We start from the raw sequence: 24,432 nt of genomic DNA, 5'->3' as shown, positions 1-24,432 counted from the left end.
CACCGGTCACTTCTGAAGCAGTTCCCTTTGTTTATTTGGCTTCTGTTTGCCGGTCTCTTCAGTGTCTAATTTCCCCCTGACACAGGCGGGCGGAGGTGGTCTCTTGTTTAGGTTCGTTTGTTCAGTCGTGCTGCGGGGAGGGAGGGGCGCTGCAGACAAATGTCACTGGCGTGTGTGGGGAGCACTCGCAGTGCACTCGCAGTGTTCCGGCCACACTTGGTTTGCCCCCACTCACGGGTGTGTGCTTTCCCTGTGTACACTGCTCAGGCTCCCGGCTGCTCTATATGGAGTGCGCCCTGTGTTGCATGCAGTTCCAGTTTTCGGGTATTCCACAAAACATGGACTCGGTTGTACCTGTGTTTTGTGCCTTCCCCGGCCAAGTAGCTCAGGCAGCCAGGAGCTTGACATGCACACTCTCCCTGGGTGTGGTGTGCCTTCTCCCCTCCATGGTCCCAGCCTCAGTTTCCACGCGCACCGGTCGCATGTGTGCGCCTTGTGTCTGTTCTAGGGAGCTGGCCTCTAGCCGTGACCCTCCCGGTGGATGTCGACCATCCAGAATCTCAGGAAGTCTTTGGTTAGAAACTTGGATCCTGTTTGCAGTGTGGTAGGGGATGCCGTCTCTGGGGCCACGTTTGCCCCTTTCCCCTCCCTCCTGCCTCCGGCGGGGTATGGACCAGTCCGCAGCTGGCTAGTTCTTCTCTGGAATTGCTCAGTCCCTTTGTTCTGAGAATGGCCGGCAGTGTGTTTGGGTTGATTAATTTTCTCTCTCTCTCTTGCTATCCCACAGTTTAAGTTGCTATCTCAGGTTAGCTCTCTCTGGTTGCCCTCAGGGCATTCAGGCCCGGTCCTTACCCTAAGCAATGCTGCCAGTTCCTCTCCGCTCAGCCCCCACTTGCTGGTGGCGGATGCCGGCGTCTGGGGTACTTTCCTGCTGGGAGTTGCTTTTAGGCATGTAATCTGTGGGTTTTATTTATTTTTCCTACCAGTTAGGTTGCCCTTTGAGATTCGAAAACTTCCCCCAGATCTGCCAGTGAGAGGGTTTCCTGGTGTTTGGAAACTTCCTCTATTACGACTCCCTTCCTGGGACAGGTCTCCATCCCTAGCTCTTTTGTCTCTCTTTTTATCTTTTATATTTTGTCCTACCTTCTTTCGATGACGATGGTCTGCTTTTCTGGGTGCTTGATGTCTTCTGCTAGCGGTCAGAAGTTGTTTTGTGAAGTTTGCTCAGCGTTCAATTGTTCTTTCGATGAATTTGTAGGGGAGAAAGTGGTCTCCCCGTCCTATTCCTCCGCCATCTTAGCTCCTCTCAGTGAGCTACCTTTCTAAAGGTATGATCTGCCTGGGGATCAATATTCATTTCTGGATGCCTACTCTGTTCCAGACACTGCCATAGCTTCTAGAGCTGGAAAGACAAACATATAGCTTGTTCTTGAAGAGTTTTCAGTCTGGAGGAAAGGAATCAATATAAACAAGCAAGTACAACAAAATATGCTAAATATTATTACAGAGGAAATGCAACATTAAAGGAGCAAATTCAGCTAGACCCACTGTGACCTAACCAAGATAAAAGAATATATTAAGTTCTAGAATACTGCCTTATTAATACTATTGTATAAAGTAGCAAAGGTTATTATTTTTATGACAATTTATTCATCTATTTAATTTTTTGCCTTAAGTCTTAAGGCATGTACATATTTTTTAAAAATTTATAAAATGCTGCTTATATCTGTAAAAAAAACTCAGCAGAAATATGCTAAATTTTGTCATAATATGATGGTCATGACCTTGTAGAGTGTGTTATACAAATTAAAAATTAGTTTTGATAAGATATTATAAACTAAGCCATCATTGAACACAAGGCTATATATATAAGAACTCTGAAATCCAGGGAGAATTTAAAAGAAAAACAAACTATACATGAATTGTTTGCCAAGAACCAGAACAATCCCTGATGACATATAAGTACCAGGGTACAGAAGTAGTGAAATAACCCAACTTATTATCAACAACTATATAAATTATCAGATATCTATCTTATAAAAGTTATCATTAAATTATGATACACTTCAAGAAACATCCAACGCATTTTAGATTACTTTTCATAATACCACAGTTTTCCTGATAACCAAGGATAAATTGATGACAAATCTCTATTTACACCAGTGAATCTTCATTATAGATCTCTTTTGTCCTTCAAAGATGCTATTACAAGTGGAAGAAAAAGGTTTTATATCAGCAAATACCACTAAGGAAAGGTCAGAGAATCCTCTTTGGAGTCATACATTTAAAATGGTACTTTAATATGAATCTAACAAATAAAAAGAAATATGGCATGAAAAATGCTCACAAATTAAGGACATAGTTGTCAAGGGCTGATAAACCCATTCCATAAATAAACCAATTTTTTCTTCCTATTGACTTCTTTTTTTGCTTTCTTGAAATAAAATACATAGCTATGTAATTTAGCTTTGTAATACGTAAAATGAGAAAGCTGAACTAAATTAATTTTATAGTTCCTTTCCAGAACTTTGAAAAATCTGAGATTTCACCCTACATACAAGTTAACAAGTTAGTTAGACACAGTTTCATAGATGCTGGCAAAAGACTCCAGGGTCAAAGACAAATGGCAGTTTATTAACACCAACAATACCATTTGCTACAGTATCTGCATTTCTACCAGTTCCTTGGTTCCCAATTCCCATAGGGTGATGCAGAGAGAGCTGGGAAGATACCTGCCCATGCAATAGGGTACATGATAAGAGAGGAATTCTAAATTTGTCACCTTATAATGGCCAGTCATCTCAGGAGGAAAATACTACCTTTTTGTCATGGCTATTCACTACACAAAAATTCTTTTTTAAAAAATTGATATATAATTCACGTATCATAACCCTTTAAAGTGTATAGTTCAGTGGCTATGAGTATATTCACAAAGTTGTACAACCAGTCACTCTCCATCTCCCTCCTCCAGAACCACTAATGTACTTTTGACTCTGTGGATTTGCTTGTTCTGGGCATTTAATCTAAATGGAACCATACAACATGAAACTTTTTTGTGACAGGTTTCTTTCACTCAGCACAATATTCAAGGTTCATGTTATAACATAAAGCAGCTTTTCATTTCTTGTGGATAAATAATATATTGTAAGGATGCAACATATTTTATCTATTTGTAAGGTGATAGGCATTTGGGCTGTTTCCATCTTTTGACAATTATGAACAATAGTGGCAAGAATATTCATGTACCAGTTTTTGTGAGAACATATATTTTTAATCCTCTTGAGTATATAACTAAGAGTTAAATTGCAGCATCACATAGAAACTGTGTTCAGCCTTTTTAAAAACTACCAAACTGTCTTCCAAAGCAGGTGTACCATTTTATATTCCTACCAGCTATGTAAAAGGGTTCCAATTTCTCCACATCCTTGTCAAACTTGTTATTTTCTGTCTTCTTGATTATAGCCATCATAGTGAGTGTGAAGTGGTATCTCATTGTGGTTAAGATATGCATTTCCTTAATGGCTAGTGATACTGAGCATCTTTTCATGAACTTATTGGTCATTTTCAGATCTTCTTCTGAGAAATGTTTATTCAAATCCTTTGCCCCTTTTTATATTGGATTATTTGTCTTTTATTGCTGAGTTTTAAGAATTTATATATATATATATATATATTCAGGATACTAGGCCCTTATCAGATATGCAATTTGCAAACACTATCTTGATAATGTCCTTCGAAGCATGAGGACATCATGTTTAATTACTATGAAGTTTCTTTTTGTTGTTGTTATACATAAGAAACCAAAGTCTGGAATATTTACACCTATGTTTCTTCTAAGGGTTTTATAGACTTAGTTTCTCCGTTTAGGTCTTCGGTCCACTTTGTTAACTGTTGTATTGAAATATGATGTCAAGTAGAGAATCCAACTTCCTTTTCATGTGTATACCTAGTTGACTCAGTGCTATTTGTTGAAATGACTATTTTCCATTGAAAATTTCTTTTGTCAAAAATCAGTTGAACAGGGAATTCCCTGTTGGTCTAGCAGTTGGCATTAGGGGCTTTCACTGCCAGGTACTAGGTTCGATCCCTGGTTGAGGGATCCTGCAAGCCATGTGCATGGCTAATAAATAAATAAATAGACCATAAGTGATTGGTTTACTTCTGGTTTATTTTTATGAGAGTACTATACAATCTTCATTATTATAGCTTTCTGCTAAATTTTGAAATCGGGAAGTTGACAAAATCCAACACTCTGTAGCCAGTTTTTTTTTTTTTTTTTTTTTTTTTTTTTTTTGGCTTCAAAATCACTGCAGATGGTGACTGCAGCCATGAAATTAAAGGACGCTTACCCCTTGGAAGAAAAGTTATGACCAACACAGATAACATATTAAAAAGCCGAGACATTACTTTGCCAACAAAGGTCCATCTAGTCAAAGCTATAGTTTTCCAGTAGTCATGTATGGATGTGAGAGTTAAACCATAAAGCTGAGCACCAAAGAATTGATGCTTTTGAACTGTGGTATTGGAGAAGACTCTTGAGAGTTCCTTGGACAGCAAGGAGATCCAACGAGTCTATCCTAAAGGAAATCAGTCCTGAATATTCATTGGAAGGACTGATGCTGAAGCTGAAACTCCAATATTTTGGCTACCTGATGCAAAGAGTTGACTCATTTGAAAAGACCTTGATGCTGGGAAAGATTGAAGGTGGGAGGAGAAGGGGATGACAGAGGATGAGACGGTTGGATGGCATCACTGACTCAATGGACATGAGTTTGAGTAAGCTCCGGGAGTTGATGATGGACAGGGAGGCCTGGTGTGCTGCAGTCCACGGGGTCGCAAAGAGTCGGGCAGGACTGAGAGACTGAACTGAACTGAACTGAAGGATGCTTATATTACTAGTCATGCTGTTGCTGCTGCTAAGTTGCTTCAGTCGTGTCCGACTCTGTGCGACCCCACAGATGGCCCACCAGGCTCCGCCATCCCTGGGATTCTCCAGGCAAGAACACTGGAGTGGGTTGCCATTTCCTTCTCTAATGCATGAAAGTGAAAAGTAAAAGTGAAGACACTCAGTCTGACACTTCGCAACCGCATGGACTGCAGCCTACCAGGCTCCTCCGTCCATGGGATTTGCCAGGCAAGAGTACTGGAGTGGGTTGCCATTGCCTTCTCTGATTACTAGTCATCAGAGAAATACAAATTAAAATCAGAAGACATCACCATGAATCTATCAGAATGGCTAAATTAAAAGACAAAGGCATTAAAAATATTGCCAAGGATGCAGGACAACTGGAATTCTTATTCATTGCTGCTGGGAATATAAAATGATACAATTTCTTTGGAAAACACTTTGGCAGTTTCTTTTATTTTCATCCATTTTTACTGAGATATAATTGACATTTGTGTGTGCTCTGTTGCTCAGTCGTGTCTGACTCTCTGTGACCCTTACAGACTGTAACCCACCAGGCTTTTCTGTCCATGGTATTTTCCAGGCAAGAACACTGGAGTGGGATGCCATTTCCTCTTCCAGGGGATCTTCCCGAACCATGATCGAACCTACGTCTCCTGCTTCTCCTACATTGGCATGTGGACTCTACCACTAAACCACCTGGGAATCCCCATAAGTGACACATAGCACTGTATAATTTTAAGGTATATAACATAATGATTTAACTTACATACATCACAAAATGATTACCACAATAATTTTAAAGACCATCCATCATCTCACAAAGAAAGAAAATAAAAGAAAAAAATCTTTTCTTTGTGATGTGAACTCTGGGGATTTATTCTCTTTCATATATAACATACAGCAGTGTCAATTATATTAATCACATTATACATCTTTTTTTGGATATAGAAAATATTTTTATTCACGACAATTTTAACAGCTCTATTGAGGCATCACTGACATAAAATAAATTGTATATATCTAGAAGAACAATTTGATACCCCTGATATATTCATATACTCATGAAATCATCACCATGACCACCTCAGCCCCAGAAGATCCATCAGTCCCTCTCTAATCCTTCCCTCTTGTCCCTACAGTCTCCCTCTCCTGATGCCCAGGCAACCATGGATTCTTTTGTGTCACTAGAGTTTATTTTGTATTCCCAAGAATATTATAGAAAATGGAATCATATACTATGCACTATTTTCTGTCAGACCTTTTGAGTCAGTATAATTATTTTGAGACTTATTTTTTTTTCCATATGAACTCTTCATCCTCTTATTGCTACTGTATGGATGCACCTTAATTTCAGCAGTTTCTTAACAAGTTAAATATACATCTACCATATGACCCAGTCAATTTCACTCCTAGGTATTTTCTTGAAAGAAATAAAAGCCTTGTTGTTGTTGTTCAGTCACTCAGTTGGGTCCAACTCTTTGCAACCCCATGGACTACAGCATGCCAGGCTTCCCTGTCCTTCACTATCTCCCAGAGTTTGCTCAAACTCATGTTTATCAAGTCAATGATGCCATCAAACCATCACATCCTTTGTCACCCCCTTCCTTTCCTGCCCTCAGTCTTTCCCAGGTCTTTTCAAATGAGTCGGCTCTTCGCATCAGGTGCCAAAGTATTGGAGCTTCAGCTTCAACATCAGTCCTTCCAGTGAATATTCAGGACTGATTTCCTTTAGGATCCTTTTGGATCTCCTTGCTATTTAAGAGACTCTCAAGAGTCTTCAGCACCACAGTTTGAAAGCATCAATTCTTTGATGCTCAGCTTTCTTTATAGTCCAACTCTCACATCCATACATGAATACTGGAGAAACCATAGTTTTGAGTAGATGGACCTTTGTCAGCAAAGTGATGTCTCTGCTTTTTAATACCCAGTCTAGGTTCATCATAGGTATTCTTCTGAGGAGCAAGCCTCTTTTAACTTCATGTCTGTATTCATTGTCTGCAGTGATTTTGGATCCCAAGAAAGTAAAGTCTGTTTCCATGTTTCCCCATCTATTTGCCATGAAGTGATGGAGCCGGATGCCATTATCTTAGTTTTCTGAATGTTGAACTTTAAGCCAGCTTTTTCATTCTCCTCTTTCACCTTCATCAAGAGGTTCTTTAGTTCCTCTTTGCTTTCTGCCTTTAGGGTGGTGTCATTTGCATATCTCAGGTTATTGATATTTCTCCCAACAATCTTGATTCCAGCTTGAACTTCATCTAGCCTAGCATTTCACATGATGTACTCTGCATATAAGTTAAATAAGCAGAGTGATAAATATATAGCCTTGATGTACTCCTTTCCTAATTTGGAACTAGTCTGTTGTTCCATGTCTGGATCTAACTGTTGCTTCTTGACATGCATACAGGTTTCTCGGGAGGCAGGTCAGGTGGTCTGGTATTTCCATCTCATGAAGAATTTTCCATAGTTTGTTGTGATACACACAGTCAAAGGCTTTAGCATAGTCAATGAAGCAGAAGTAGATGTTTTTCTGGAAATCCCTTGCTCTTTGTATAATCCAACAGAAGATGGCAATTTGATCTCTGGGTCCTCTGCCTTTTCTAAATTCAGCTTATACATCTGAAATTTCTTGTTTCATGTACTGTTGAAGCCTAGCTTGAAGGATTTTAAGAATTACCTGCTAGCATGTGAAATGAATGCCATTGTATGGTAGTTTGGACATTCTTTGACACTGCCCTTTTTTGGGACTGGAATGAAAACCGACCTTTTCCAGTCCTGTGGCTATTGCTGAGTTTTCCAAATTTATGGCACATTGAGTGCAGCACTTTCACAGCATCATCTTTTAGGATTTGAAATAGCTCAGCTGGAATTCCATCACTTCCACTAGCTTTGTTCACAGTAAAGCTTCCTAAAGCCCACTTGGCTTCACAATTCAGGATATCTGGCTCTAGGTGAGTGATCACACCATGGTGGTTATCCAGGTCATTAAGACCTTTTCTGTATAGTTCTTCTGTGTTTTCTGGCCACTTCTTCTTAATATCTTCTGCTTCTGTTATGTCCATACCATTTCTGTCCTTTATTGTGCCCATCTTTGCATGAAATGTTTCCTTTGTATCTCTAATTTCCTTGAAGAGATCTCTAGCCTTTACTGTTCTATTTTTTTCCCTCTATTTCTTTGCATTGTTCATCTAAGAAAGCTTTCTTATCTCTCCTTGCTATTCTATGCAACTCCACATTTAGTTGGGTATACCTTTTTGGGCTTCCCTTGTGGCTCAGCTGGTAAAGAATCCACTTGCAATTTGGAGACCTGGGCCCAATCCCTGGGTTGGGAAGATCCTCTGGAGAAGGGAATGGCTACCCACTCCAGTATTCTGGCCTGGAGAATTCCAAGGACTGTATAGTCCATGGGGTAGCAAAGACTCAGACATGACTGAGTGACTTTCACTTTTCACTTCCTTTTCTCCTTTGCCTTTCATGTCTTCTCTTTTCTCAGCTATTTGTAAGGCCTCCTCAACCAGTTTGCCTTGTTGCATTTCTTCTTCTTCTGGATGGTTTTGGTCACTGCCTCCTATACAATGTTACAAACCTCCATCCACAGATCTTCAGGCACTCTGTCTATCAGATCTAATCCCTTGAATTATTCCTTGAATGAAAGACTATGCATAAACAAAGACTTATAGTTGAATACACATACCATGGTATAGTCATAAAATGGAATACTACTCAACAGTAAGACTCCAACAGCATGGTTGAATCTCAAATAAAGATGCCAAGTGAAATAAGCCAGAGGAAAAAAATGAGTATATAATATAAGGATTGTATTTATATGAAACTGTATAAAAATGCAAACTAATCTGTAGTGACAGAAAGGAGATCAGCGTTTGCCTGGGGACAAGGCTGGAATGGGATCGAGAAGCTACATAGGGGCAGGTGGAAAGTTTTGGGCTGATGAATACGTTCATTTTCTTGATTGAGGTGATAGTTGCACAAGGTTATATACAAATGTCTATTTAAAAATACTACTTTTTGAGGTAAGAACATTTAATAGATCTACCCTCTTAACAGATTTTCACGTGTACAATACAGTATTATCTAATGGCATGATATTGTACAGCAGATCTATAGAGCCTATTCATCTTTCATAACTGAAACTTTATACCTGATGATTAGCAATTCCCCTTTCACTCCTTACCCTAATCCCTGGCAACCCCCATTCTATTCTGTGCATGTATAAATTTGACTATTTTGGATACAGATTTGATCAACTCATACTTTAATATGTGTAGTTTGTCATATGTGAACTGCAGCTCAATAAAGTGTTCAGGAAATTACACATAACTTTGAGAAGTAATAATTGTAGTTAACAGTTAATGAGTATTACTATGTGTCAGGTAGTGCACTAAGCATTTTCTATGCATTAATTAATCTCATTCTGAAAGGAACCTATAATGGAAGTATTATTCTTAACCCCATTTTATTTATGAGGAAATTAATGCATGTGGTTGTTGCTGTTCAGTTGCCCAGTCACGTTCAACTCTTTGTGACCCCATGGACTGCAGCACACCAGGCCTCCCCGTCCCTCACCATCTCCCAGGGTTTGCCCAAATTCATATTCATTGCATCAGTGATGCCATCCAGCCATCTCATCCTCTGACACCCTCTTCTCCTTCTGCCCTCAGTCTTTCCCAGCATCAGGGACTTTTCCAATGAGTCGGCTGTTTGCATCAGATGACCAAAATACTGGAGTTGGTAAAGAATCTGCCTGCAATGTGGGAGACCTGTGTTCAACCCCTGGGTTGGGAAGATCCTGTGGAGGAGGGAATGGCAACCCACTCCAGTATTCTTGCCTGGAGAATCCCCATGGACAGAGGAGCCTGGGGAGCTATAGTCCATGGGATTGCAAAGAGTTGGACACAACTGAACAACTAAACACACGTTGATGGTTGATGGTTCATTCAACTTCAGCATCAGTCCTTCCAGTGAGTATTCAGGGTTGATCTCTCTTAAGATTGATTGGTTTGATCTCCTTGCTGTCCAAAGGACTTTCAGGAGTCTTCTGTAGCACACCACAGTTTGAAGGCATCAATTCTTTGGTGTTCTGCCTTCTTTAATGTCCAGCTCTCACAACTGTACATGATCACTGGGAAGATCATAGCCTTGACTATACAGACCTTTGTTGGCACAGTAACGTCTCTGCTTTTCAACACACTGTCTAGGTTTGTCATCACTTTCCTTTCAAGAAGTGATCGTCTTCTGTTTTCATGGCTGCAGTAACCATATGCAGTGATTTTGGAGCCCAAGAAGATGAAATCTGTCACTGCTTCCACCTTTTCCCCTTCTATTTGCCATGAAGTAATGGGGTCAGATTCCATGATTTTAGTTTTTTTTAAATATTTAGTCTTAAGCCAGCTCTTTCACTCTCCTCCTTCATCCTCATCAAGAGGCTCTTTAGTTCCTCTTTGCTTTCTGCCATTAGAGTGGTATCATCTGCATTTCTGAGATTGTTGATGTTTCTCCTACCTATCTTGATTCAGCTTGTAACTCATCCAGTCCAGCATTTCTCATGATATGGTCAGCGTGTAAGTTAAACAAACAGGGTGACAGCAGACAGCCCTGTGGTACTCTGTTCTCCATCTTGAACCAATCAGTTGTTCCATACAGGGTTCTAACTGTTACTTCTTCACCCATATAAATGTTTCTCAGGAGAGAGGTAAGATGGTCTGGTATTCCCATCTCTCTAAGAGCTTTCCATAGTTTGTCATGATCCACATAGTCAAAGGCTTTAGCATAGCTGATGAAACAGAGATAGATATTTTCCTGAAATTCCCTTGCTTTCTCTATAATCTACCAAATGCTGGCAATTTGAACTCTAGTTCTCTTCCTTTTCTAAACCCAGCTTGAACATCTGGAAGTTCTTGGTTCATGTAATGCTGAAGCCTAGCATGCAAGATTTTAAGCATGACCTTACTGGCATGGGAGATGATTGCAACTGTCCAGTGGTTAGCACATTCTTTGGTACTACCCTTCTTGGGAACTGGGATGAAGATTGACATTTTCTGAGTCCTGTGGCCACTGTTGAGTCTTCCAGATTTGCTGACATAATGAATGCAAAACCTTGATGGCATCCTCCTTTAGGGATATGAATAGTTCTGCTGGAATTTCATCACATCCACTAGTTTTATTAACAGTAGTACTAGTTAAATTACCTGGCCAAGGTCATAAAGTCTCATAAAATGTGGGGTAAATCATAATGTGTACTTCCTCCTTTAATGATAGCTGAAATGTATTCAAGCACTTTATATAGCAGACCCTGAGTCAGTCATTGGACATGAACATATCTCATTTCAGCCTCGTCAACACTATGAAGTAGTTACTACATTACAGGGGATAAAACTGGCACAGTGGAATGAAGTTACATGCTCCAAAGTATATAGCAAGTAGTGTGGGAGGGAAAGGGCTTCCTAGGAGGTGCTAGTGGTAAAGAATTTGCATGCCAATGCAGGAGACATAAGAGACACAGGTTTGATCCCTGGGTTGGGACAATCCCCTGGAGGAGGGTATGGCAACTCAATCCAGTATTCTTGTATGGGAAATTCCATGGACAGAGGAACCTGGAAGGCTACACTCCATACGGTCACAAAGAATCAGATATGAGTGAAGCGACTCAGCATGCACACATGCAGTGGAGGAGTGGAGATCTGAACCAAAGATCTTCATCCATCAGGTGAGTCCCAGGAGAAAATAGGTGGCACATGTAGATGGACCTGATACTTGCCTGATCAGACAGGTAACTCTTTGCTTGATGCTGAACACAGACATTTGTTGTATGAATCCCTCACTGCCTTGGTCCATGTGTCTGACTAGATACTCAGCAAGGACTACATCTTCCATTACAGTGGAGCCTGCCAAGCCTTACTACCTGACTGACTGCCTCCTTGCCCTTTCCTGCCAAGCCACACTATACAGATAAATAGGTTTCCCCAGATCCTTGACCTTAAATTCCTGAGTCTCTACCAGTCCTAGTTAGTTTCCTCTTCTTACAGACTTTGTGTTACTCATAGCCATAAAGCCTCCTAGCAGTGTATTTTCAAGTTATGACAAAGACTAATTCACAAACCATCTTACTCAGATTTAAATGTATCTGCTTTCTTGTAGGGGCTTCCCCGGTGGCTCAGTGTTTGAAGAATCTGTCTGCAATGCAGGAGACACAGGAGATGCAGGTTCAATCCCTGGGTCAGGAAGATTCCCTGGAAGAGGGCATGACAACCCACTCCAGTATTCTTACCTGGAGAATCCCATGGACTGAGGAGACTGGTGGACTACAGTTCATAGGGTCCAAAGAGTTGGACACAACTGAAGTGACTTTGCATGCACACACTTTCTTATAGATCCATTGATTCTATTTGCATTAGAAATTCAATGCACAGCTGAGAGCTGTTAATGTGGAATAAAGTGGTTTCATAAGCCATACTCCCTGCTGAAATATCAATGGCCTGGTTTATAGTAATGTCTTGATTCTTACAAGAGTACATTCATATAATTTTGGACTATAAATATCTCTGTCTCCTTGACCCCATTCCCACCCTTGGAGCTGCTTGTTCTCTCGAGTACTACAGTACTGTCAGGGGCATCAGACTTCTCCTAAACTATTAGAAGCAACCAATTTACCTCTTTTGCTCTTCTATCCCTGCTGTGCTTTGCTTTACTCCTGACAGCTCCTGCTGGCTTGGATCTGATCCTTTTCCTTTACCGTTTACTCCTGTCTCTGTTCTTGCCCTTCATTCAACATTTGGTCTCTCATTCTATTCCATTTATTGCTATATGTTAAACATGCAGTTCAGCACTTTTAAAAACATCTGAATAGAAGTGTTGTTCTTGGGATGACAATCAGAAAGGTACAACTCAGGATTCCGCTACTTCATTTAACTTCATCTCCCTCACTGGTACCTTGTTTTTTCTCCCTCCCCTGTCCTATAACCCTCCTGTTCATGATTTGTTTTCTTTTACCAGAGTGGTCCTCACATGTGAGCATGCATCAGAATGATGTGGAGAGCTCGTTAAACACAGATTGCTGGATTACACCATAGTTTCTGATCCAGTAGGTCTAGGTTGGTACTCGAGAATTTTTAGTTCTAACAAGCTTCCAGGTGATTCTGATGCTGATGCTCTGTGGACCACTGTTCTAGCTTAATGCTGTTCATACAGATCACTGTTCTGTCTCATGGCTTGTCTATTAGGCCCTTTCTTGTGAACTGCCTTGGTGGGCAAAACTGGTTGGCATGGCTAAAAATCCTGACCTCTGAGGTCTACATGGTAAATATGGATATGCCACCATCGCCCAGAGGCAAGTCTTTATATTAGAGCCCATGATCTTGGGTTACCCTAAAGGTAGAAATTCACTGTGTTCCCTTGAGGTAAGAACTCAGTATCAAGATGTAGGATTTATGTAATAAAGCTTCTGAAACATATTTCTAAAGTGCAGTTTACTGTCCAAATTAACCTAGCTCATCTTTCTCAAAGTAACAAAATAGATTTAGAAAACAAGGTGCAACTTACTCTTGAATAACCAAAATGAATGTGATCTCTCATATTCATACTTATTCTCTCTCTCTGTCATTATGAATTTTGACATGTTTGTGTATACATTAACAGGACATATTAAGAACTACCTATGTGTCTACTTGTGTGCTTTTTATATATTTTTTAAATATATAAGGATACATCTTGGCAATCCTTGGCAGTTTGGTGTTTTAGTCACTAAGTTGTGTCTGACTCTTGTGACTCCATGTTCTGTAGCCTGCCAGGCTCCTCTGTCCATGGGATTCTCCAGACAAGAATACTGGAGTGGGTTGCCATTTCCTTCTCAAAGGGAGCCTCCTGACCTAGGAATCGAACCCGGGTCTTCTGCATTGCAGGCAGATTCTTTACCCACTGAGCTACGAGGGAAGCTAAGTAATCCTTAACTTAATGTAATTGACATGATGTATTTGGAGAAGGAAATGGCAACCCACTCCAGTATTCTTGCCTGGAGAGTCCCATGGACGGAGGAGCCTGGAGGACTGCAGTTCATGGGGTTGCACAGAGTCAGACACAACTGAAGTGACTAAGCAGCATAAACCTCTAGCAGGCTTCCCAGGTGGCTCAGTGGTAAAGAATCCGTCTGCCAATGCAGGAGATGCAAAAAATGTAGGTTCAGTTCCTGGGTCTGGAAGATCCCCTGGCGAAGGAAATGGCAGCCCACTCCAGTATTCTTGCCTGGAAAATCGCATGGACAGAGGAACCTGGCAGCTACAGTCCATGGGGTCAGAAAGACTCAGACACAGCTGAGCACGCATAAACCTCTAGCACTTAGAGTAGGCTTCCAGCCCACAAATAAAATATAGCAGGTCATCTCTTTTCTGATACATTCTGAGTACTGCTCCCCCAGGCTCTTAGCTTCAGCTGGACTCCTTGGACCTAACCTCCACCTTTTACAGCCACTCTACCCTGTGTCTGGTCACAAGCCAACACCAGCACAGACTTTCACAGCGCAGTGAGGGGGTTGGAACTACTACACCTTGGAGGATGGGGAGGATAGTGAACTATGGTGAAAAAAGGAGAGAAAGGAGGGAAGAGGGAAAAGAGGAATCAAAGAGTGAAAGAAGCCAACAGCATGTGTATGTCAAGAGTGAGTACTTGCTGAAGAAACTAGACTTTTTCTTGTTTGGCTGATGAACTGTCTCTGACAGCCATCTCAAAGCTAGAGTTCTGAGCAATATGAGCTTTATTTTAATGTGTGTATAGTCTCCCAAGTGTGTATTGTTTCCAAAAAGAAATCTGTCCCTCAGTTTCCTGATTTCTATATTTAATATAGAAAGACTTCATCCTTCTTTACTTTTCTGCTGGCTACCATCTCTTTAATGTCTGGTCTTCTCTGAGTTACTGTACTTTCCTGGATCCCATTGTACCTGAATGGGTGTTTCTGAACATTTTCTTAACATCCCACCATCCAGTACCAAAAATGTTACTTTTCCCAGATTCCCAATCTGCATTCTAGCATCCTGCTATTGTGACCCTCCCTGTCACTCAGTACTAAAATCAAAGGATCTACTATGAGTAATAAACTTTGTTAGGTGATAGCCTTGGATGATTTCTTTCCCCTGTCCACATTTAAAAATGAGCTTCCAATAAACTTTTTTCTTTGGTTCTTATAACCTTCTATAGTCTCTTCCCTGGTCATCTCACCTACTCCCATATTTACTCCCTGCTAGTTAAGTAAATGACTCTAAATCTTTATCTCTGTCTCTGAACTTTCTCAGAAACACCAGACCTAATGTCTAATGCCATTTCCATCTGCAGGCACCTGAAATGTGGCTTCCTTCATACATAACTCAGCATTATATTGATATTTTCCAAATATGTTTCTCCTCCTAGATTCCTAACCTGCAATATTATCACTCTCTCTGTTATTCAGCACTGAAATGTCAGAATTATCTTCTACTCTTCCCATTCCCCAATTGCCTATATAAGGTAATCAAATCCTGAGACTAATACCTGTGAAATCTGTTCCTATCTTTCTGTTCTCTTTTCTACTGTTTCAGTTCATGGACTAATTAGCATGAGAATATCATCGAAATATCTAACTAACTGCCCTTGGTCCCTTGAACCAATTCAACATATCCATGCATCTCATATCCACCAACCAATAAAGTTAAGCTATGGATGCCTCCAGGCTATTTACCACCAATTCCCCTTTGTTCTTTAAGACAGCTTCTCATTATGATCCTGACTCTACCTTACAAATTCTTGGGTCTACATGTCAAGTCTAATGGGGACCTTAGTCCTTTACATTATCTTTATTGATTTTTGCCTCCTGGTTATTCTTAGTAGATTTCACCTTGGCTCACCCTTGCAGTTCCTCCTTCTCTGGACTATTGTGGATAACTGCACGATGTCATGTCTTATTGCTGGCACTCAGGTTGAGTTAACATTCTTATTCCCCAATAAGAGAATGGCTTTTGAAAGTGATATCCTAATGTATCTCCCTGCCTCTAGTTTCTCATCTTACAAACCATCCTACATACCAATGCCAGAGCATTTCCCTAAAACATAGGGCTAATCATGTGTTTTTTCCTGTTCATAAATCTCTCACGACTCTCCACAGCTTAAAGAATAAATTCACAGTTCAGGATGGCATTTCAAGTTTTCCCAACTTGGCCTCATTGTGCTTTCTCAGCTTTATCTCCCACTATACAATTACAAGGGCTTCCCTGGTGGCTCAGACGGTAAAGAATCTGCCTGCAATGCAGGAGACCTGGGTTCAATCCCTGGGTTGGGAAGGCCCCCTGGAGAAGGGAATGGCAACCCACTCCAGTATTCTTGCCTGGAAAATTCCATGGACAGAGGAACCTGGCTGGCTACAGTCCATAAGGTCACAAAGAATTGGATATGACTGAGAGACTAAGCACACACGATACAATTACAAAACCTACCCTCCAGTCCCATTAGATGACTAGTCAGTTTCCAAATTCAGCCCACATTTTTCTATCTCTATGCTGTAAGTCATGCTGTTCCCTCTCTACCAAATATCCTTTTAATTTTCAAGTTTTGGGATACTACTTAAAAGGTCCAGCTTTTCCATGAAATCTTCCCCATTCTCTTCCTCCTATATACTTCTGTAACATTCTTTTGCAGTTAAATCCATACTTGCCAGTTGCCTTGACTACATTTTTAGCCCATTGAGATGATGAATAGTGTAGCATTTATCCTTAGCACCATGCCCTAGACATAGTTACTACTCAATATGTGTTAATATCTCAATTTAAATTATATGTATAGGCTCTAATATGCTAGCTAAAATAAAATCTAATTATTTTATAGTTTTAATAATCAAAAATAGTTTAAAAGGGGAAAAAAGCAATCTCCTAATAACAGTTTTATATTATCATTGGGCTGTACCTGTGATGGAAGATTTCTTCTGTAAATTTGGGATCAAGCTTGACCCTGTGTATCTTTGAATTTGGCCACTCTCCAAGCCAAGACTTTGGGCATTTTGATGGTATAAAGCAACAACACGGTGAGGAATTTAAGGATGGAAATTTTTACGCAAATCAGCATTGGTTCAGAGTTTAGAGGCAGGTCTGCCCTTGTGTAATGTCAAGGTGTAAGGTGAAGCTGCTAGTATTGAAGAGATGGCAGCTCAAATTAGCCTTTCTGTTTTGAAGGCAGCAGAAAGTCAACGAAACAGGGCTACTTGAGAAAATAAATATGATAAAAGTAGCTGCAAGACAGAGATATTTGAATCTAGTTCCCAAGAAATCATCCAGTGACCAAAAGTCCTTCCCAAAAATTTTCCTGGAAAATCATGTGTAAATCTCAAAGAAGGCCTTCTAAATGACTGTTATACATTTTAGTTTCTAATATGTTATAATGGAAGACGTGAAAGTAAAGACCTATATATTCTCTGCTACTGTATTAGGTAAAATATAATTTAATGTAATTGGTTTCTGGGTTTCTCTGTTTAATTCATTAATATAAACTTCTAAGAATTGTTCTGGTACATAATGTATAGGTGATTAAATATAGTGTTTATGGTCCTTTCCATAAAATAGCAGGTCCTGGCTCAGAAAGAAATTATTCTATTATATCACTGTATAGGAAAATCAATCCTCCACATCTCCTGCTTTTGCCAGGAAAGGCGGGCAAGGTTGGTGTTTGTATGAGGATATCAACTCTTTTCAATTTCAAGTAGGTATATGTCACTGTATGTATAACAGGGGAGGTGGCTTAAACAACTGATCTGCATTTGTGGCCAAGAAAAAACAAGGTAATAATGAACAAATGAAAACTGATGTGGGGTGCTTGAATCCTGAAAATATTATTCTCAGAGAAAGAAGCCAGTTGTAAAACACCATGTATTGTATACAAAACCTGTGTTGTATGATACAATCATACAACACAAACCTGTGTTGTATGATACTATTTATGCAAAATGTCCAGAATAGGCAAATTGTACAGAGACATAAAGTGAATTAGTGGTGGCCTCAGGTCGGGGGCTAGGGGAGGGGGTGCAGGGAGTGGCTTGGAACTGGGGAGGAGAGATGGCTAAAGAAGGGATCGTTTTTGGTGTGATGAAAAGATTCTAAAATTGATTGTGGTGATGGTTGTACAACTTGGGGGAATATACTAAAAACCACTGAAATATACATTTAAAAAGGTGAATCATATGATATGCAACTATATGTCAATAAAGCTGTTAAAATTTATGAGACAATATATAAAACAAAATAAACCTACTTCTAAGACTTGCCTAACTACTGATGTCCAGATATGAGAACATGTTTTTATTATTTTCAGATGTCAAACAGGTATTCCTTAATTTTCGAGTAATTACATTTTGAAAAAGTCAGAAAATAAACACAAACCACAACATAAAAGAGATAATCAATTTTAATTGCATAATTGTAGTCTCACACTTGAACTTACTCATCTTCAAGAAACTGTTTACACTGATTAAAAAAAAAAAGCACCCTCAACTTCAAAAATGAATAGTATCCCTATGACCACCAGTGAGTGCTTCACTGATTCACATACTTTAGCAAGCAAACCATGTTTTTCTGTCAGTTTATTACTACATCTATGTCTTAGTAACTTATAGATTAGACAGTCACCATTCATGACCTGTCAAGCCACTTTTGAAGCTCACTCTGGGTCTTTGGTTAATGTGGAACAGGAAATCTGTTCTTTGTTAGACACATATTTTCCAGATTAAATTCAAGGGGTTGCTTTTCAGCATTCTGTATAAAACCATAGATGACACGAATCTGGGCATTCTCAAAGTCTCTACCAGTCTCAACATTTTCCCCAAAAGGAGACATTGGCACTATTGTCTCTTGGACTCATTTTTTGTGGGGCTGTGGCTGCACCAAACCCTGTAAATCCTCACAACAGAACATATTAACTTTTACCTCCAGGTAAGTGACCATTATTGGTCATTACTGCTCCCAGGCCTTTTCTTGTTGTCCACTTTTCGTCTGCTGGGACCAATCCTGTTCCTAGTCAGAGACAATTCAAGAAGCCATTATTTCAGTAGTTCGAGTCATTTAGCACCCTGTGGGCCTATTATTTGTGGTCCTACTCTGAGCTCACAGATCACTTGAAGTAACTGGGTGTCTTGTGTGCCATTTTTATTCACCTGTCTCTGCCTCTTTTCCTGGACTTCATCTGATGTGCCAGTTCCTTTAGGCTTGGTGCACCACCTTGTTTAGCACTGTTTTGCCAGACTTCTTAAGGAATTGCTCATTTGTTTCTTAATCCCAATTCCCGTGACTGGATTCCTGCTACGTACTGATTGCTTCAGCCTCTGCCTACAGAGTGGATTCTATTCTCTGCCTGCTAGCCAGGACATCCATTTTTGGACTTCCAGAGTTTAGCTGTCTGCCTGCTTCTTGCCTACTGTTACACAATCTTTCTGTTTTTCTAGCCTTTCCAGACTCTTTCTGTTGGTGACTATAGGAACCTTGTTAGTTTTCTTGTCCTGCCCTAATGAATCTCTTTAGTGTCTGGGTATCAGGCTCCTTGGTCTGGCTCTGTGTGCCAACAAGTACCTGTTGAGATATTATCTCCCTGTTTACTACTAGGTTTTTATTGCCTTGAGCCAGTGCTTTAGTAATTCTTATTTCCTTTTTCTTTTCCTTTGCATCCTGTCTGTAATCTGTGGAGAGGAACAGTGTGTTCCTTTAAACATTTCTTGGATTCGTTCCTTTTTCTTCATTTCCTCTGGGGCCACTTTAGTTCCGATCCTCACGACTTTATCCAGCCAGGACTTTATCTAGTTTTAGCTAGAGTTCAGCACTGGTGCCTCAGAGGGTCGCCTCAGAGGATGAGAGAGAAGTCAAGTGGTCATGAGGACTGTAATCTGCACTCCTACAGTAACTTCAAACAGGTCAGCTAGATTCGTATCTGTTGTACACACTGAGCTTCTGTAAAGTTTTTGTTTGGGGACAAAAAATTTGGACTGAGAGAAAAATAAGTTTGACAATCAGTGTCCAGTTATTCTGCATACCACTGCCAGATCAGCTCCTTAAAATATTCTTTTATAACATTTCCGCTAAACAGTCTTATCAGTCATTACTATTATGTCTGATATTCAAATCTGTTTACATGCTGGGCAAACGCTATGGGGAGAACCATATTTCCCACTATTATTCAAAATCTATATTCTCATCATTCTACTCAAGCCCCTTTGGCCCCTTTACATTATTGGCCAGTATTGTTTCCAGGCCATTCTATATGTTGTCTTTTCCTTCCTTCCTTCCTTTGCTTTGCCTATTCAAGTCTCATTTCTTTTTCAGGCCTCGGCAGCTCAAGTTCTCCTTGAAAACTTCTTCATCTGTTCTAGTTCTGACTCATCTCACCCCTTCACCATGTTATCCTGAATTTCCAGTTCGTATCTCATTGGCTCAGACCGTAAAGAATCTGTGTGCAATGCAGGAGACCTGGGTTCGATACCTGGGTTGGGAAGATCCTCTGGAGAAGGGAATGGCTACCCATTCCAGTGTTCTTGCCTGGGAAATCCCATGGACAGAGGAGCCTGATGGGCTACAGTCCATAGGTTCACGAAGAACTGAACACAACTGAGTGACTTTCACTTTTTCTTTTTTTTCTCACCTCAGAATTAGGCAGCCACTTTTCTCTTACAGTTCTACACATTTCGCTTATTTGTTTTCTCGAGCAGATTTTATACCTATCGATGGCAAAGAACGTATATTTTACAGTCTGTTCTATTACAAGGGTTTGTGTATCACAAATAGCACATTAGTGATTGGTCAATAGGAGAATGGTGTCACTAAAATTAGGTGGAAGGCCAGCTGGTTCACATGCGAAGTGTTTTAGCACTTTAAGTTTCAACATGATCAGGAGCCAGCTTTCTCACAATTAAAGAGAAGCCTTCATGATATATGAAGGCTTTCAGAAATAAAAGAATAATTCTGCCCCAAACTCTGTCCCTTTTGTGTGACTGACTGGTTTAGCGGTTTCAACAACCTCTAAGTCGCCCACTACATTAACTAGTTGGTGAAGCTGTGAAGACCTTTCATCATGTGTTTCTACAAAGTTGTTGTTGTTTCGTTGCTCAGTCGTGTCTGACTCTTTGCGACCCCATGGACTGTAGCCCACGAGTCTCCTCTGTCCCTGGAATTCTCCAGGCAAGAATACTGGAGTGGGTTGCCATTCCCTTCTCCAGGGGATCTTCCTGACCCAGGGATCAAACCCAGGTCTCCTGCACTGCAGGTGGATTCTTTACCATCTGAGCCACCAGGGAAGCCCTGTACAAAGCTGTACATGCATGATCAGTCACTTCAGTTCTGTCTGACTCCTTGAGACCCTATGGACTGTAGTCCAACAGGCTCCTCTATCCATGGGATTTTCCAGGCAAGAATACTGGAGTGGGCTGCCGTGCCCTCCTCCAGGGGATCTTCTACAAAGTTGGGTACTCTTTTATTTAATTCTGAAGAAAATGGCATCTATTCAAAGTAAATGCCCTTGAGGATTCACATCAGGGAAAGAGGAAGCATGAAGGATACAAAGCATTGATGACTGTGACACTGGGTGTAGATGCCAGTGGAGAGTCAACCTCCTGAGTGTTTTTATTAGGATGGCTAGTGTTTTCACTAGTGCTCTGGATAAAAAGTTGCATTGAGTCTAAGTGATCTTCCCTAACTACATTTTCCCCAGAAATTCTGTTATGTTTAGTGTGCAATTTTGCAGAAAAGGAGATTTCTCAGGAAGACACATGTGCTTTGAGAGCAAAACATCTGGTCCTTTTTTTATTCATGTGACCTCTAGTTGGTGTTGCCCATGTAGTATGTGCTTAATAAGTACTTATTTATTCTCAGGCCACCTTTAATTCATAAATATTTTTTTCCATGACCTTGGAGGTAGTGATTTTTTTATTGTTGTTCAGTCACTAAGTCGTGTCTGACTCTTTGCAACTCCATGGACTGCAGCATGCCCAGCTTCCCTGTCCTTCATTATGTCCCAGAGTTTGCTCAAACTCATGTCCCTTGAGTTGGTGACGCTACCTAACCATCTCATCCTTTGCCGCCCTCTTCTCCTTTTGCCTTCAATTTCTTACTTTTGTCTAACCTATGTCAGCTTTAATTTCTCTATTAACGGTCCAGATTGTTTAGATGAGAACACGTAGCAGAAGGGAGACACAGAAAGCCAGAGTGATACTAATAAGGATCATCAGAAATCTCTGGGGGTAATGGATGACTCTGAGATCAGTTTGAAGAAAGACAGAACCTAGCAGCCTTTTATCTTTCATTTCTCCCAGGGCTGGCTTTTAATGTTAACTGGGTGCTAAATTCATAAGTGATTAGAAGGAGACACTACAAGGTCATGGGGTCTAACACACACTTTTGGAGTCCCAATGGATGGTAGTAGCCTCCTTCTTTCTGCAGCATCAAAGAAAAGATGTATTTTCACCCACTGGCCTATTTGTGTGTCCCAGGAAGATAAAAATAAAGAAACGTAGATACAGTGGGAGCAGTCCTAGGACTGAACTTGGTAAAGTGCCTGGTTCATAATCAGTGGACAAAGTATCCTTGCAGGGAACCAGTGGCTCCTTATGTGTGCTAGCTTTCTAGAGAGACCCTGATGTTTGAGAGAAGGGGGTTTCTGTATTTGTAATGACTGTTTACATGAACTGGAGCAAAATATTGAAAAGAAACATCCAGAATGAAGATGGCACTGAGATAATCACAATAAGGTCAAATGTTAAGTCATCTCAGGGACAGATTTTTCTCATTTTTTGTGGTGCAGATTATGTACCTTTTACATGCATGTCTCCTTTGGTTTCAAAGGTAGCTTCACCTGGCCTGAGAATGGTGCAACCCAGCCTGACACTCAAAATAATGCCGATCCATTTTCAAGTATTCGCACACCAAAAACAGGAGTCACTTGTATTATAATGCCTTCACCGCTTTTACCCTGGAAGAGGAAACGGCAACCCACTCCAGTCTTCTTGCCTGGAAAATCCCATGGACAGAGGAGCCTGGCGAGCTACAGTCCATGGGGTCACAAAGAGTTGGACATGACTGAGCAACCAAGCATCACTGCTTTTAAAACCAGACCAATGAGATCTATAAGTGGGGACCTTCATGATCTGGACGCTGCTTATCTGTTCTGCTTCTTCTCTTACCAAGAGCAACCTCCATCTGTTGTCTTCAATTTCTTAACCACAGAGTCTCTGCACATGCTATGGTCATTTCCTTTGCCTGGGATGCTCTTCACTCTCCTTTTTTACTTTGTACTTGCTCAATACTTTTTTTTGTTTAATATCGTTCCCAATAGCCAGAAAGTTCCATAAGAACAAACCACATCCATATTGTTCACCATCTTGTTCACCACCACAATGCCTAGTAGGGTATCCAAAACTTAGCAGGCTGTCACCAAATACTTAGTGACTTTAATTTGACCCTTAAGACTCAGTTCAAACATCATCCTCTTTGGGAAGGTGTCCGAGAGCCTCTGGTACTCTTGTGTGCTCCACGGTCTCCCTGTTCCTATCTGTTGAAGTGCAGTTATTAACGATCAGTCTCTCCCAGGAGACTAGGCAGTTCTAAAGGGCAGAAGCAGAAACTGTGAGCTTCATCCTCCTAACACACAGCACTCTGGATATCACCTGGTATACTTGAAGGCAGCAGTCCCCAGCCTTTTAGGCACAGAGACTGGTTTTGTGCAAGACAATTTATCCACAGACCGGGTTGGAGGCAGTGTATGTTTCAGGATGATTCAAGCACATGACATTTATTATGCACTTCATTTCTATTATTACTACCTCAGCTCCACCTCAGCTCATCAGGCATTAGATCCCAGAGGTTGGGTATCCCTGCTCTAAGAAGCTCAATGAAGATCTACTGAGCAGATTATGAAGCAACATTTGAGCCCGGAGGACCCTCAGCTGTGGCTCATATCCACGTCTCTCTACCTGAAAGCAGTGGATAACCAGGTCACATCTTACTGCAGCATCCATTTCTACGCCATTTTTCAGGAGGGGGCATTTACATAATTTAAATTATGCATGAGTGAGTATGTATGCGTGTGTGTGCACATGTGTGTGTAGTGAGTCAAATTCAGAATACACATCAAATTTTAAGTCAAACAGGAACTACAAATTTACCTTAGGGCTCCTTGCCCACCCTGTCTGGGAGCATGTATCCCCTCTTCTCTGCTGTCCTTGGGTAGTTTACCACCTGCATAATTAAAAAGCAAGTTAAGGACAATGGCAAAGCCAGCATTAGACTGCTTTCAGATGTCTAACATTGTTTTTATTGTACTTTCCAAGTTAATTGCCTCATCCCATCTACAGCATGGTCAAATTTATCCTAATACACTTTCAATAAATGTGTTCATAAACAAATTAGCAGAGTTTAGGTGGAAGGGACGTAGGACAAAAAGATCAGAGCCTGATGATATATGAATAACAGGCACATGGGCATGTTTATAGGCACACGAGATCTAAATTTACATTTCCAGCTTCTCTA

The 24,432-nt window shown here is 40.6% G+C and overlaps 1 long non-coding RNA gene across 1 annotated transcript; it reads right to left on the bottom strand.

Moving 5' to 3' along the window:
• Positions 1-1,290: 1,290 nt before the first annotated feature.
• On the bottom strand, positions 1,291-24,134 carry LOC122434913. The gene is made up of 3 exons (XR_006267498.1): positions 24,069-24,134; positions 18,853-18,939; positions 1,291-1,402 (listed from the first exon to the last, which is right to left on the bottom strand). It is a non-coding gene; the product is annotated as an uncharacterized LOC122434913 (long non-coding RNA).
• Between the last annotated feature and the right edge of the window lie 298 nt (positions 24,135-24,432).

This window comes from Cervus canadensis, chromosome X, assembly GCF_019320065.1.
Source record: "Cervus canadensis isolate Bull #8, Minnesota chromosome X, ASM1932006v1, whole genome shotgun sequence".
NCBI classification, from domain to species: domain Eukaryota; kingdom Metazoa; phylum Chordata; class Mammalia; order Artiodactyla; family Cervidae; genus Cervus; species Cervus canadensis.
Note: the sequence above shows the minus strand (reverse complement) of the source record. Positions and strands in the feature narration are given on the sequence as shown.